Source organism: Schistocerca americana, unplaced genomic scaffold (genome assembly GCF_021461395.2).
Source record: "Schistocerca americana isolate TAMUIC-IGC-003095 unplaced genomic scaffold, iqSchAmer2.1 HiC_scaffold_420, whole genome shotgun sequence".
Classification (NCBI taxonomy): Eukaryota; Metazoa; Arthropoda; class Insecta; order Orthoptera; family Acrididae; genus Schistocerca; species Schistocerca americana.
Genome location: NW_025726149.1, coordinates 1 through 12,318, shown reverse-complemented (window position 1 = coordinate 12,318; position 12,318 = coordinate 1). Strand labels below are relative to the sequence as shown.

Here is a 12,318-nt window from a genome sequence, read left to right as displayed (position 1 = left end):
TCGCCTGCCTCGGTAGCGCAGTAGGCAGCGCGTAAGTCTCATAATCTTAAGGTCGTGAGTTCGATCCTCACCCGGGGCATCTAATTTTCTGTGACTGATGGTGGTGCTGTTGCTAGGGCTCCAACTTATTTCTTGTTTGTTATCCACAACGTTTCAACGCTTCAGCGGGAAAATGTTTACATACAGCTTCCCTTTTCCTCTTCTCCCAGCAGAGCATGAAGCCAAAAGCATTGCTCTGCGACGTTTGAGGTGCGCGCCTTGCCAGTCAGTATGTGCAAAGATGCTCGCAAAGAGAGCGACAATGCGACAAGCGACCGTACGAACGGGCGAATGAAACGGCCGCATCCGGTGTGGTCTAGTGGCTAGGATACCTGGCTTTCACCCAGGAGGCCCGGGTTCGATTCCCGGTACCGGAACGGAATTTTTTCCACACGAATCGTGACAAGTTTGAGCTGTCCGAGCGGCCGTTTCCCGTCCTGCTCGCAATATAGCTACTGTTTCGTGACCGTCAGCAGAATATAGACTAGGGAAGCAGACACACGACGACCGTAGGAATGGTGTATGGCTTCATGCCAGCTGATTCCAGCGTAGGGCTGAGCAACTGCATCTGCCGAGGCCCGTTAGCTCAGTTGGTTAGAGCGTCGTGCTAATAACGCGAAGGTCGTGGGTTCGATCCCCCCACGGGCCACTACTCTTGTACTACTGCGAAAAGGCAGCGCCGATTTCAGCTGGCGAGTGTGATGACCAAATGATCATCACCCTGCGTGGAAGTTGACAGAGGATCCGAACCCGACTCGCGGGGAAGCACTACAGCATTCGCTCGGCAATGGCCATAATATCTTGAATACACTGGTTAGAGAAAATGAAAGAAAATGTCCGATTGCCGATGCGTAACAACTTTGGCCCTTGTCAGTACTTGGGCGGGTGAGCGCATGGGAACACAGGGCACTATTGGCAGTTTTACTTCCTATTTTTGTTTCTCCATTGTTTTCGGAGCTACAGCCCGATTCGGTCAGGGAGACGCCACCGTGAAATGAAGGGGGCGTGCTGTGTGTCCATCGCCTCGCCTCTCCTTACCTCTCTCAGTCGTTTCTCGTGCTTGTCGTTTTGATATAGGCCGATTTGAGAGCGTCAGCTCTCGCGTCAGCTGAGCAAAGTCGAGACAAGTCGAGACACACTAAGGGCTGGTATGCAGCGAGTAAGAGGGCGAAAAAACAATAGTTTAAGAGCGCGTGGCAAAAGTACTCATAGGCGAAATTAAAAGCCTGCTGCGGTGGCCGGGAATCGAACCCGGATCAACTGCTTGGAAGGCAACTATGCTGACCATTACACCACCACCGCACAAGCGAGCGCCCCGCCACCGCGCTGAGTCGGCTTCCCGCCTGTCGGCAGCGGCCGAAGGTGATCGTACCCGGCAGGCGCATTTCGAGGCAGGCTAGGGGAGCACATCCAGACGCATTCGGACAGCGTATCCGCGCACATTTCGCATCCTTTGGCAAGAGTCGGCGCCGGCGACGCAAGAGTACGCAGAGGACCGCGTTCTGGCGGCATCTTTAAGCAGCGCAGTGCAGGATTCAGCGTCTGCAGCATCTTCTCCACAGAATGCTACGGCGCTTGACGGCAGTCCCACTTTCCCTTGAGACACCTGCTCGGGAAGCAGCGTGAAGGTACCGCCGGCCCGAGCATCGGTGGTTCAGTGGTAGAATGCTCGCCTGCCACGCGGGCGGCCCGGGTTCGATTCCCGGCCGATGCATCATTTTGTTTTTTCTCCGGTAGGGGTGCTGCGTGTCTTTCGCACTCGAACTGCGTGAGCCATGAGAATGAACCGCGGGATTCCGTGTGGAAAGAACCAATCATGCAGCGCGGACGACTGCTCGTTTGGACTCCTGCGTGCTATTGTACATACTGGCGTCGGCCTAGCATCGCAAGTTGCCTGCCGCGCCGTGAATGCACGTGTAGCAACAGAAAAAATGAGCCAGGGAGTGCAGACTCTCTACCACTTGTATTCGGTACTTACCAAGATTCCAGAAAGTGTAACGATCGCCTGCCTCGGTAGCGCAGTAGGCAGCGCGTAAGTCTCATAATCTTAAGGTCGTGAGTTCGATCCTCACCCGGGGCATCTAATTCTCTGTGACTGATGGTGGTGCTGTTGCTAGGGCTCCAACTTATTTCTTGTTTGTTATCCACAACGTTTCAACGCTTCAGCGGGAAAATGTTTACATACAGCTTCCCTTTTCCTCTTCTCCCAGCAGAGCATGAAGCCAAAAGCATTGCTCTGCGACGTTTGAGGTGCGCGCCTTGCCAGTCAGTATGTGCAAAGATGCTCGCAAAGAGAGCGACAATGCGACAAGCGACCGTACGAACGGGCGAATGAAACGGCCGCATCCGGTGTGGTCTAGTGGCTAGGATACCTGGCTTTCACCCAGGAGGCCCGGGTTCGATTCCCGGTACCGGAACGGAATTTTTTCCACACGAATCGTGACAAGTTTGAGCTGTCCGAGCGGCCGTTTCCCGTCCTGCTCGCAATATAGCTACTGTTTCGTGACCGTCAGCAGAATATAGACTAGGGAAGCAGACACACGACGACCGTAGGAATGGTGTATGGCTTCATGCCAGCTGATTCCAGCGTAGGGCTGAGCAACTGCATCTGCCGAGGCCCGTTAGCTCAGTTGGTTAGAGCGTCGTGCTAATAACGCGAAGGTCGTGGGTTCGATCCCCCCACGGGCCACTACTCTTGTACTACTGCGAAAAGGCAGCGCCGATTTCAGCTGGCGAGTGTGATGACCAAATGATCATCACCCTGCGTGGAAGTTGACAGAGGATCCGAACCCGACTCGCGGGGAAGCACTACAGCATTCGCTCGGCAATGGCCATAATATCTTGAATACACTGGTTAGAGAAAATGAAAGAAAATGTCCGATTGCCGATGCGTAACAACTTTGGCCCTTGTCAGTACTTGGGCGGGTGAGCGCATGGGAACACAGGGCACTATTGGCAGTTTTACTTCCTATTTTTGTTTCTCCATTGTTTTCGGAGCTACAGCCCGATTCGGTCAGGGAGACGCCACCGTGAAATGAAGGGGGCGTGCTGTGTGTCCATCGCCTCGCCTCTCCTTACCTCTCTCAGTCGTTTCTCGTGCTTGTCGTTTTGATATAGGCCGATTTGAGAGCGTCAGCTCTCGCGTCAGCTGAGCAAAGTCGAGACAAGTCGAGACACACTAAGGGCTGGTATGCAGCGAGTAAGAGGGCGAAAAAACAATAGTTTAAGAGCGCGTGGCAAAAGTACTCATAGGCGAAATTAAAAGCCTGCTGCGGTGGCCGGGAATCGAACCCGGATCAACTGCTTGGAAGGCAACTATGCTGACCATTACACCACCACCGCACAAGCGAGCGCCCCGCCACCGCGCTGAGTCGGCTTCCCGCCTGTCGGCAGCGGCCGAAGGTGATCGTACCCGGCAGGCGCATTTCGAGGCAGGCTAGGGGAGCACATCCAGACGCATTCGGACAGCGTATCCGCGCACATTTCGCATCCTTTGGCAAGAGTCGGCGCCGGCGACGCAAGAGTACGCAGAGGACCGCGTTCTGGCGGCATCTTTAAGCAGCGCAGTGCAGGATTCAGCGTCTGCAGCATCTTCTCCACAGAATGCTACGGCGCTTGACGGCAGTCCCACTTTCCCTTGAGACACCTGCTCGGGAAGCAGCGTGAAGGTACCGCCGGCCCGAGCATCGGTGGTTCAGTGGTAGAATGCTCGCCTGCCACGCGGGCGGCCCGGGTTCGATTCCCGGCCGATGCATCATTTTGTTTTTTCTCCGGTAGGGGTGCTGCGTGTCTTTCGCACTCGAACTGCGTGAGCCATGAGAATGAACCGCGGGATTCCGTGTGGAAAGAACCAATCATGCAGCGCGGACGACTGCTCGTTTGGACTCCTGCGTGCTATTGTACATACTGGCGTCGGCCTAGCATCGCAAGTTGCCTGCCGCGCCGTGAATGCACGTGTAGCAACAGAAAAAATGAGCCAGGGAGTGCAGACTCTCTACCACTTGTATTCGGTACTTACCAAGATTCCAGAAAGTGTAACGATCGCCTGCCTCGGTAGCGCAGTAGGCAGCGCGTAAGTCTCATAATCTTAAGGTCGTGAGTTCGATCCTCACCCGGGGCATCTAATTTTCTGTGACTGATGGTGGTGCTGTTGCTAGGGCTCCAACTTATTTCTTGTTTGTTATCCACAACGTTTCAACGCTTCAGCGGGAAAATGTTTACATACAGCTTCCCTTTTCCTCTTCTCCCAGCAGAGCATGAAGCCAAAAGCATTGCTCTGCGACGTTTGAGGTGCGCGCCTTGCCAGTCAGTATGTGCAAAGATGCTCGCAAAGAGAGCGACAATGCGACAAGCGACCGTACGAACGGGCGAATGAAACGGCCGCATCCGGTGTGGTCTAGTGGCTAGGATACCTGGCTTTCACCCAGGAGGCCCGGGTTCGATTCCCGGTACCGGAACGGAATTTTTTCCACACGAATCGTGACAAGTTTGAGCTGTCCGAGCGGCCGTTTCCCGTCCTGCTCGCAATATAGCTACTGTTTCGTGACCGTCAGCAGAATATAGACTAGGGAAGCAGACACACGACGACCGTAGGAATGGTGTATGGCTTCATGCCAGCTGATTCCAGCGTAGGGCTGAGCAACTGCATCTGCCGAGGCCCGTTAGCTCAGTTGGTTAGAGCGTCGTGCTAATAACGCGAAGGTCGTGGGTTCGATCCCCCCACGGGCCACTACTCTTGTACTACTGCGAAAAGGCAGCGCCGATTTCAGCTGGCGAGTGTGATGACCAAATGATCATCACCCTGCGTGGAAGTTGACAGAGGATCCGAACCCGACTCGCGGGGAAGCACTACAGCATTCGCTCGGCAATGGCCATAATATCTTGAATACACTGGTTAGAGAAAATGAAAGAAAATGTCCGATTGCCGATGCGTAACAACTTTGGCCCTTGTCAGTACTTGGGCGGGTGAGCGCATGGGAACACAGGGCACTATTGGCAGTTTTACTTCCTATTTTTGTTTCTCCATTGTTTTCGGAGCTACAGCCCGATTCGGTCAGGGAGACGCCACCGTGAAATGAAGGGGGCGTGCTGTGTGTCCATCGCCTCGCCTCTCCTTACCTCTCTCAGTCGTTTCTCGTGCTTGTCGTTTTGATATAGGCCGATTTGAGAGCGTCAGCTCTCGCGTCAGCTGAGCAAAGTCGAGACAAGTCGAGACACACTAAGGGCTGGTATGCAGCGAGTAAGAGGGCGAAAAAACAATAGTTTAAGAGCGCGTGGCAAAAGTACTCATAGGCGAAATTAAAAGCCTGCTGCGGTGGCCGGGAATCGAACCCGGATCAACTGCTTGGAAGGCAACTATGCTGACCATTACACCACCACCGCACAAGCGAGCGCCCCGCCACCGCGCTGAGTCGGCTTCCCGCCTGTCGGCAGCGGCCGAAGGTGATCGTACCCGGCAGGCGCATTTCGAGGCAGGCTAGGGGAGCACATCCAGACGCATTCGGACAGCGTATCCGCGCACATTTCGCATCCTTTGGCAAGAGTCGGCGCCGGCGACGCAAGAGTACGCAGAGGACCGCGTTCTGGCGGCATCTTTAAGCAGCGCAGTGCAGGATTCAGCGTCTGCAGCATCTTCTCCACAGAATGCTACGGCGCTTGACGGCAGTCCCACTTTCCCTTGAGACACCTGCTCGGGAAGCAGCGTGAAGGTACCGCCGGCCCGAGCATCGGTGGTTCAGTGGTAGAATGCTCGCCTGCCACGCGGGCGGCCCGGGTTCGATTCCCGGCCGATGCATCATTTTGTTTTTTCTCCGGTAGGGGTGCTGCGTGTCTTTCGCACTCGAACTGCGTGAGCCATGAGAATGAACCGCGGGATTCCGTGTGGAAAGAACCAATCATGCAGCGCGGACGACTGCTCGTTTGGACTCCTGCGTGCTATTGTACATACTGGCGTCGGCCTAGCATCGCAAGTTGCCTGCCGCGCCGTGAATGCACGTGTAGCAACAGAAAAAATGAGCCAGGGAGTGCAGACTCTCTACCACTTGTATTCGGTACTTACCAAGATTCCAGAAAGTGTAACGATCGCCTGCCTCGGTAGCGCAGTAGGCAGCGCGTAAGTCTCATAATCTTAAGGTCGTGAGTTCGATCCTCACCCGGGGCATCTAATTCTCTGTGACTGATGGTGGTGCTGTTGCTAGGGCTCCAACTTATTTCTTGTTTGTTATCCACAACGTTTCAACGCTTCAGCGGGAAAATGTTTACATACAGCTTCCCTTTTCCTCTTCTCCCAGCAGAGCATGAAGCCAAAAGCATTGCTCTGCGACGTTTGAGGTGCGCGCCTTGCCAGTCAGTATGTGCAAAGATGCTCGCAAAGAGAGCGACAATGCGACAAGCGACCGTACGAACGGGCGAATGAAACGGCCGCATCCGGTGTGGTCTAGTGGCTAGGATACCTGGCTTTCACCCAGGAGGCCCGGGTTCGATTCCCGGTACCGGAACGGAATTTTTTCCACACGAATCGTGACAAGTTTGAGCTGTCCGAGCGGCCGTTTCCCGTCCTGCTCGCAATATAGCTACTGTTTCGTGACCGTCAGCAGAATATAGACTAGGGAAGCAGACACACGACGACCGTAGGAATGGTGTATGGCTTCATGCCAGCTGATTCCAGCGTAGGGCTGAGCAACTGCATCTGCCGAGGCCCGTTAGCTCAGTTGGTTAGAGCGTCGTGCTAATAACGCGAAGGTCGTGGGTTCGATCCCCCCACGGGCCACTACTCTTGTACTACTGCGAAAAGGCAGCGCCGATTTCAGCTGGCGAGTGTGATGACCAAATGATCATCACCCTGCGTGGAAGTTGACAGAGGATCCGAACCCGACTCGCGGGGAAGCACTACAGCATTCGCTCGGCAATGGCCATAATATCTTGAAATACACTGGTTAGAGAAAATGAAAGAAAATGTCCGATTGCCGATGCGTAACAACTTTGGCCCTTGTCAGTACTTGGGCGGGTGAGCGCATGGGAACACAGGGCACTATTGGCAGTTTTACTTCCCTATTTTTGTTTCTCCATTGTTTTCGGAGCTACAGCCCGATTCGGTCAGGGAGACGCCACCGTGAAATGAAGGGGGCGTGCTGTGTGTCCATCGCCTCGCCTCTCCTTACCTCTCTCAGTCGTTTCTCGTGCTTGTCGTTTTGATATAGGCCGATTTGAGAGCACGTCAGCTCTCGCGTCAGCTGAGCAAAGTCGAGACAAGTCGAGACACACTAAGGGCTGGTATGCAGCGAGTAAGAGGGCGAAAAAACAATAGTTTAAGAGCGCGTGGCAAAAGTACTCATAGGCGAAATTAAAAGCCTGCTGCGGTGGCCGGGAATCGAACCCGGATCAACTGCTTGGAAGGCAACTATGCTGACCATTACACCACCACCGCACAAGCGAGCGCCCCCGCCACCGCGCTGAGTCGGCTTCCCGCCTGTCGGCAGCGGCCGAAGGTGATCGTACCCGGCAGGCGCATTTCGAGGCAGGCTAGGGGAGCACATCCAGACGCATTCGGACAGCGTATCCGCGCACATTTCGCATCCTTTGGCAAGAGTCGGCGCCGGCGACGCAAGAGTACGCAGAGGACCGCGTTCTGGCGGCATCTTTAAGCAGCGCAGTGCAGGATTCAGCGGTCTGCAGCATCTTCTCCACAGAATGCTACGGCGCTTGACGGCAGTCCCACTTTCCCTTGAGACACCTGCTCGGGAAGCAGCGTGAAGGTACCGCCGGCCGAGCATCGGTGGTTCAGTGGTAGAATGCTCGCCTGCCACGCGGGCGGCCCGGGTTCGATTCCCGGCCGATGCATCATTTTGTTTTTTCTCCGGTAGGGGTGCTGCGTGTCTTTCGCACTCGAACTGCGTGAGCCATGAGAATGAACCGCGGGATTCCGTGTGGAAAGAACCAATCATGCAGCGCGGACGACTGCTCGTTTGGACTCCTGCGTGCTATTGTACATACTGGCGTCGGCCTAGCATCGCAAGTTGCCTGCCGCGCCGTGAATGCACGTGTAGCAACAGAAAAAATGAGCCAGGGAGTGCAGACTCTCTACCACTTGTATTCGGTACTTACCAAGATTCCAGAAAGTGTAACGATCGCCTGCCTCGGTAGCGCAGTAGGCAGCGCGTAAGTCTCATAATCTTAAGGTCGTGAGTTCGATCCTCACCCGGGGCATCTAATTCTCTGTGACTGATGGTGGTGCTGTTGCTAGGGCTCCAACTTATTTCTTGTTTGTTATCCACAACGTTTCAACGCTTCAGCGGGAAAATGTTTACATACAGCTTCCCTTTTCCTCTTCTCCCAGCAGAGCATGAAGCCAAAAGCATTGCTCTGCGACGTTTGAGGTGCGCGCCTTGCCAGTCAGTATGTGCAAAGATGCTCGCAAAGAGAGCGACAATGCGACAAGCGACCGTACGAACGGGCGAATGAAACGGCCGCATCCGGTGTGGTCTAGTGGCTAGGATACCTGGCTTTCACCCAGAGGCCCGGGTTCGATTCCCGGTACCGGAACGGAATTTTTTCCACACGAATCGTGACAAGTTTGAGCTGTCCGAGCGGCCGTTTCCCGTCCTGCTCGCAATATAGCTACTGTTTCGTGACCGTCAGCAGAATATAGACTAGGGAAGCAGACACACGACGACCGTAGGAATGGTGTATGGCTTCATGCCAGCTGATTCCAGCGTAGGGCTGAGCAACTGCATCTGCCGAGGCCCGTTAGCTCAGTTGGTTAGAGCGTCGTGCTAATAACGCGAAGGTCGTGGGTTCGATCCCCCCACGGGCCACTACTCTTGTACTACTGCGAAAAGGCAGCGCCGATTTCAGCTGGCGAGTGTGATGACCAAATGATCATCACCCTGCGTGGAAGTTGACAGAGGATCCGAACCCGACTCGCGGGGGGGAAGCACTACAGCATTCGCTCGGCAATGGCCATAATATCTTGAATACACTGGTTAGAGAAAATGAAAGAAAATGTCCGATTGCCGATGCGTAACAACTTTGGCCCTTGTCAGTACTTGGGCGGGTGAGCGCATGGGAACACAGGGCACTATTGGCAGTTTTACTTCCTATTTTTGTTTCTCCATTGTTTTCGGAGCTACAGCCCGATTCGGTCAGGGAGACGCCACCGTGAAATGAAGGGGGCGTGCTGTGTGTCCATCGCCTCGCCTCTCCTTACCTCTCTCAGTCGTTTCTCGTGCTTGTCGTTTTGATATAGGCCGATTTGAGAGCGTCAGCTCTCGCGTCAGCTGAGCAAAGTCGAGACAAGTCGAGACACACTAAGGGCTGGTATGCAGCGAGTAAGAGGGCGAAAAAACAATAGTTTAAGAGCGCGTGGCAAAAGTACTCATAGGCGAAATTAAAAGCCTGCTGCGGTGGCCGGGAATCGAACCCGATCAACTGCTTGGAAGGCAACTATGCTGACCATTACACCACCACCGCACAAGCGAGCGCCCCGCCACCGCGCTGAGTCGGCTTCCCGCCTGTCGGCAGCGGCCGAAGGTGATCGTACCCGGCAGGCGCATTTCGAGGCAGGCTAGGGGAGCACATCCAGACGCATTCGGACAGCGTATCCGCGCACATTTCGCATCCTTTGGCAAGAGTCGGCGCCGGCGACGCAAGAGTACGCAGAGGACCGCGTTCTGGCGGCATCTTTAAGCAGCGCAGTGCAGGATTCAGCGTCTGCAGCATCTTCTCCACAGAATGCTACGGCGCTTGACGGCAGTCCCACTTTCCCTTGAGACACCTGCTCGGGAAGCAGCGTGAAGGTACCGCCGGCCCGAGCATCGGTGGTTCAGTGGTAGAATGCTCGCCCTGCCACGCGGGCGGCCCGGGTTCGATTCCCGGCCCGATGCATCATTTTGTTTTTTCTCCGGTAGGGGTGCTGCGTGTCTTTCGCACTCGAACTGCGTGAGCCATGAGAATGAACCGCGGGATTCCGTGTGGAAAGAACCAATCATGCAGCGCGGACGACTGCTCGTTTGGACTCCTGCGTGCTATTGTACATACTGGCGTCGGCCTAGCATCGCAAGTTGCCTGCCGCGCCGTGAATGCACGTGTAGCAACAGAAAAAATGAGCCAGGGAGTGCAGACTCTCTACCACTTGTATTCGGTACTTACCAAGATTCCAGAAAGTGTAACGATCGCCTGCCTCGGTAGCGCAGTAGGCAGCGCGTAAGTCTCATAATCTTAAGGTCGTGAGTTCGATCCTCACCCGGGGCATCTAATTCTCTGTGACTGATGGTGGGTGCTGTTGCTAGGGCTCCAACTTATTTCTTGTTTGTTATCCACAACGTTTCAACGCTTCAGCGGGAAAATGTTTACATACAGCTTCCCTTTTCCTCTTCTCCAGCAGAGCATGAAGCCAAAAGCATTGCTCTGCGACGTTTGAGGTGCGCGCCTTGCCAGTCAGTATGTGCAAAGATGCTCGCAAAGAGAGCGACAATGCGACAAGCGACCGTACGAACGGGCGAATGAAACGGCCGCATCCGGTGTGGTCTAGTGGCTAGGATACCTGGCTTTCACCCAGGAGGCCCGGGTTCGATTCCCGGTACCGGAACGGAATTTTTTCCACACGAATCGTGACAAGTTTGAGCTGTCCGAGCGGCCGTTTCCCGTCCTGCTCGCAATATAGCTACTGTTTCGTGACCGTCAGCAGAATATAGACTAGGGAAGCAGACACACCGACGACCGTAGGAATGGTGTATGGCTTCATGCCAGCTGATTCCAGCGTAGGGCTGAGCAACTGCATCTGCCGAGGCCCGTTAGCTCAGTTGGTTAGAGCGTCGTGCTAATAACGCGAAGGTCGTGGGTTCGATCCCCCACGGGCCCACTACTCTTGTACTACTGCGAAAAAGGCAGCGCCGATTTCAGCTGGCGAGTGTGATGACCAAATGATCATCACCCTGCGTGGAAGTTGACAGAGGATCCGAACCCGACTCGCGGGGAAGCACTACAGCATTCGCTCGGCAATGGCCATAATATCTTGAATACACTGGTTAGAGAAAATGAAAGAAAATGTCCGATTGCGATGCGTAACAACTTTGGCCCTTGTCAGTAACTTGGGCGGGTGAGCGCATGGGAACACAGGGCACTATTGGCAGTTTTACTTCCTATTTTGTTTCTCCATTGTTTTCGGAGCTACAGCCCGATTCGGTCAGGGAGACGCCACCGTGAAATGAAGGGGGGCGTGCTGTGTGTCCATCGCCTCGCCTCTCCTTACCTCTCTCAGTCGTTTCTCGTGCTTGTCGATTTGATATAGGCCGATTTGAGAGCGTCAGCTCTCGGCGTCAGCTGAGCAAAGTCGAGACAAGTCGAGACACACTAAGGGCTGGTATGCAGCGAGTAAGAGGGCGAAAAAACAATAGTTTAAGAGCGCGTGGCAAAAGTACTCATAGGCGAAATTAAAAGCCTGCTGCGGTGGCCGGGAATCGAACCCGGATCAACTGCTTGGAAGGCAAATATGCTGACCATTACACCACCACCGCACAAGCGAGCGCCCCGCCACCGCGCTGAGTCGGCTTCCCGCCTGTCGGCAGCGGCCGAAGGTGATCGTACCCGGCAGGCGCATTTCGAGGCAGGCTAGGGGAGCACATCCAGACGCATTCGGACAGCGTATCCGCGCACATTTCGCATCCTTGGCAAGAGTCGGCGCCGGCGACGCAAGAGTACGCAGAGGACCGCGTTCTGGCGGCATCTTTAAGCAGCGCAGTGCAGGATTCAGCGTCTGCAGCATCTTCTCCACAGAATGCTACGGCGCTTGACGGCAGTCCCACTTTCCCTTGAGACACCTGCTCGGGAAGCAGCGGTGAAGGTACCGCCGGCCCGAGCATCGGTGGTTCAGTGGTAGAATGCTCGCCTGCCACGCGGGCGGCCCGGGTCGATTCCCGGCCGATGCATCATTTTGTTTTTTCTCCGGTAGGGGTGCTGCGTGTCTTTCGCACTCGAACTGCGTGAGCCATGAGAATGAACCGCGGGATTCCGTGTGGAAAGAACCAATCATGCAGCGCGGACGACTGCTCGTTTGGACTCCTGCGTGCTATTGTACATACTGGCGTCGGCCTAGCATCGCAAGTTGCCTGCCGCGCCGTGAATGCACGTGTAGCAACAGAAAAAATTGAGCCAGGGAGTGCAGACTCTCTACCACTTGTATTCCGGTACTTACCAAGATTCCAGAAAGTGTAACGATCGCCTGCCTCGGTAGCGCAGTAGGCAGCGCGTAAGTCTCATAATCTTAAGGTCGTGAGTTCGATC

The 12,318-nt window shown here is 54.9% G+C and overlaps 30 non-coding genes across 30 annotated transcripts; 24 read left to right on the top strand and 6 right to left on the bottom strand.

Annotated features, from left to right (window-relative positions):
* The first annotated feature begins 6 nt into the window (after positions 1–6).
* Trnam-cau lies at positions 7–79 on the top strand. The gene has a single exon. It is a non-coding gene; the product is annotated as a tRNA-Met (tRNA).
* A 265-nt stretch (positions 80–344) lies between these two features.
* Trnae-uuc lies at positions 345–416 on the top strand. Its single transcript has one exon. It is a non-coding gene; the product is annotated as a tRNA-Glu (tRNA).
* A 198-nt stretch (positions 417–614) lies between these two features.
* On the top strand, positions 615–688 carry Trnai-aau. Its single transcript has one exon. It is a non-coding gene; the product is annotated as a tRNA-Ile (tRNA).
* Positions 689–1,269: 581 nt separating this feature from the next.
* Trnag-ucc lies at positions 1,270–1,341 on the bottom strand. The gene has a single exon. It is a non-coding gene; the product is annotated as a tRNA-Gly (tRNA).
* A 341-nt stretch (positions 1,342–1,682) lies between these two features.
* On the top strand, positions 1,683–1,753 carry Trnag-gcc. Its single transcript has one exon. It is a non-coding gene; the product is annotated as a tRNA-Gly (tRNA).
* A 293-nt stretch (positions 1,754–2,046) lies between these two features.
* Positions 2,047–2,119, top strand: Trnam-cau. The gene has a single exon. It is a non-coding gene; the product is annotated as a tRNA-Met (tRNA).
* A 265-nt stretch (positions 2,120–2,384) lies between these two features.
* Positions 2,385–2,456, top strand: Trnae-uuc. Its single transcript has one exon. It is a non-coding gene; the product is annotated as a tRNA-Glu (tRNA).
* Positions 2,457–2,654: 198 nt separating this feature from the next.
* On the top strand, positions 2,655–2,728 carry Trnai-aau. The gene has a single exon. It is a non-coding gene; the product is annotated as a tRNA-Ile (tRNA).
* Positions 2,729–3,309: 581 nt separating this feature from the next.
* Trnag-ucc lies at positions 3,310–3,381 on the bottom strand. Its single transcript has one exon. It is a non-coding gene; the product is annotated as a tRNA-Gly (tRNA).
* A 341-nt stretch (positions 3,382–3,722) lies between these two features.
* Positions 3,723–3,793, top strand: Trnag-gcc. The gene has a single exon. It is a non-coding gene; the product is annotated as a tRNA-Gly (tRNA).
* Positions 3,794–4,086: 293 nt separating this feature from the next.
* Positions 4,087–4,159, top strand: Trnam-cau. Its single transcript has one exon. It is a non-coding gene; the product is annotated as a tRNA-Met (tRNA).
* A 265-nt stretch (positions 4,160–4,424) lies between these two features.
* Positions 4,425–4,496, top strand: Trnae-uuc. The gene has a single exon. It is a non-coding gene; the product is annotated as a tRNA-Glu (tRNA).
* A 198-nt stretch (positions 4,497–4,694) lies between these two features.
* Positions 4,695–4,768, top strand: Trnai-aau. Its single transcript has one exon. It is a non-coding gene; the product is annotated as a tRNA-Ile (tRNA).
* Positions 4,769–5,349: 581 nt separating this feature from the next.
* Trnag-ucc lies at positions 5,350–5,421 on the bottom strand. The gene has a single exon. It is a non-coding gene; the product is annotated as a tRNA-Gly (tRNA).
* A 341-nt stretch (positions 5,422–5,762) lies between these two features.
* On the top strand, positions 5,763–5,833 carry Trnag-gcc. Its single transcript has one exon. It is a non-coding gene; the product is annotated as a tRNA-Gly (tRNA).
* A 293-nt stretch (positions 5,834–6,126) lies between these two features.
* Trnam-cau lies at positions 6,127–6,199 on the top strand. Its single transcript has one exon. It is a non-coding gene; the product is annotated as a tRNA-Met (tRNA).
* A 265-nt stretch (positions 6,200–6,464) lies between these two features.
* Trnae-uuc lies at positions 6,465–6,536 on the top strand. Its single transcript has one exon. It is a non-coding gene; the product is annotated as a tRNA-Glu (tRNA).
* A 198-nt stretch (positions 6,537–6,734) lies between these two features.
* Positions 6,735–6,808, top strand: Trnai-aau. Its single transcript has one exon. It is a non-coding gene; the product is annotated as a tRNA-Ile (tRNA).
* A 585-nt stretch (positions 6,809–7,393) lies between these two features.
* On the bottom strand, positions 7,394–7,465 carry Trnag-ucc. The gene has a single exon. It is a non-coding gene; the product is annotated as a tRNA-Gly (tRNA).
* Positions 7,466–7,807: 342 nt separating this feature from the next.
* On the top strand, positions 7,808–7,878 carry Trnag-gcc. Its single transcript has one exon. It is a non-coding gene; the product is annotated as a tRNA-Gly (tRNA).
* Positions 7,879–8,171: 293 nt separating this feature from the next.
* On the top strand, positions 8,172–8,244 carry Trnam-cau. Its single transcript has one exon. It is a non-coding gene; the product is annotated as a tRNA-Met (tRNA).
* A 265-nt stretch (positions 8,245–8,509) lies between these two features.
* Positions 8,510–8,580, top strand: Trnae-uuc. The gene has a single exon. It is a non-coding gene; the product is annotated as a tRNA-Glu (tRNA).
* Positions 8,581–8,778: 198 nt separating this feature from the next.
* Trnai-aau lies at positions 8,779–8,852 on the top strand. The gene has a single exon. It is a non-coding gene; the product is annotated as a tRNA-Ile (tRNA).
* Positions 8,853–9,436: 584 nt separating this feature from the next.
* Trnag-ucc lies at positions 9,437–9,507 on the bottom strand. The gene has a single exon. It is a non-coding gene; the product is annotated as a tRNA-Gly (tRNA).
* A 341-nt stretch (positions 9,508–9,848) lies between these two features.
* On the top strand, positions 9,849–9,921 carry Trnag-gcc. The gene has a single exon. It is a non-coding gene; the product is annotated as a tRNA-Gly (tRNA).
* A 293-nt stretch (positions 9,922–10,214) lies between these two features.
* On the top strand, positions 10,215–10,287 carry Trnam-cau. Its single transcript has one exon. It is a non-coding gene; the product is annotated as a tRNA-Met (tRNA).
* Positions 10,288–10,552: 265 nt separating this feature from the next.
* On the top strand, positions 10,553–10,624 carry Trnae-uuc. The gene has a single exon. It is a non-coding gene; the product is annotated as a tRNA-Glu (tRNA).
* Positions 10,625–10,823: 199 nt separating this feature from the next.
* Positions 10,824–10,896, top strand: Trnai-aau. The gene has a single exon. It is a non-coding gene; the product is annotated as a tRNA-Ile (tRNA).
* Positions 10,897–11,480: 584 nt separating this feature from the next.
* Positions 11,481–11,552, bottom strand: Trnag-ucc. The gene has a single exon. It is a non-coding gene; the product is annotated as a tRNA-Gly (tRNA).
* Positions 11,553–11,893: 341 nt separating this feature from the next.
* Positions 11,894–11,963, top strand: Trnag-gcc. The gene has a single exon. It is a non-coding gene; the product is annotated as a tRNA-Gly (tRNA).
* Positions 11,964–12,318: the final 355 nt, after the last annotated feature.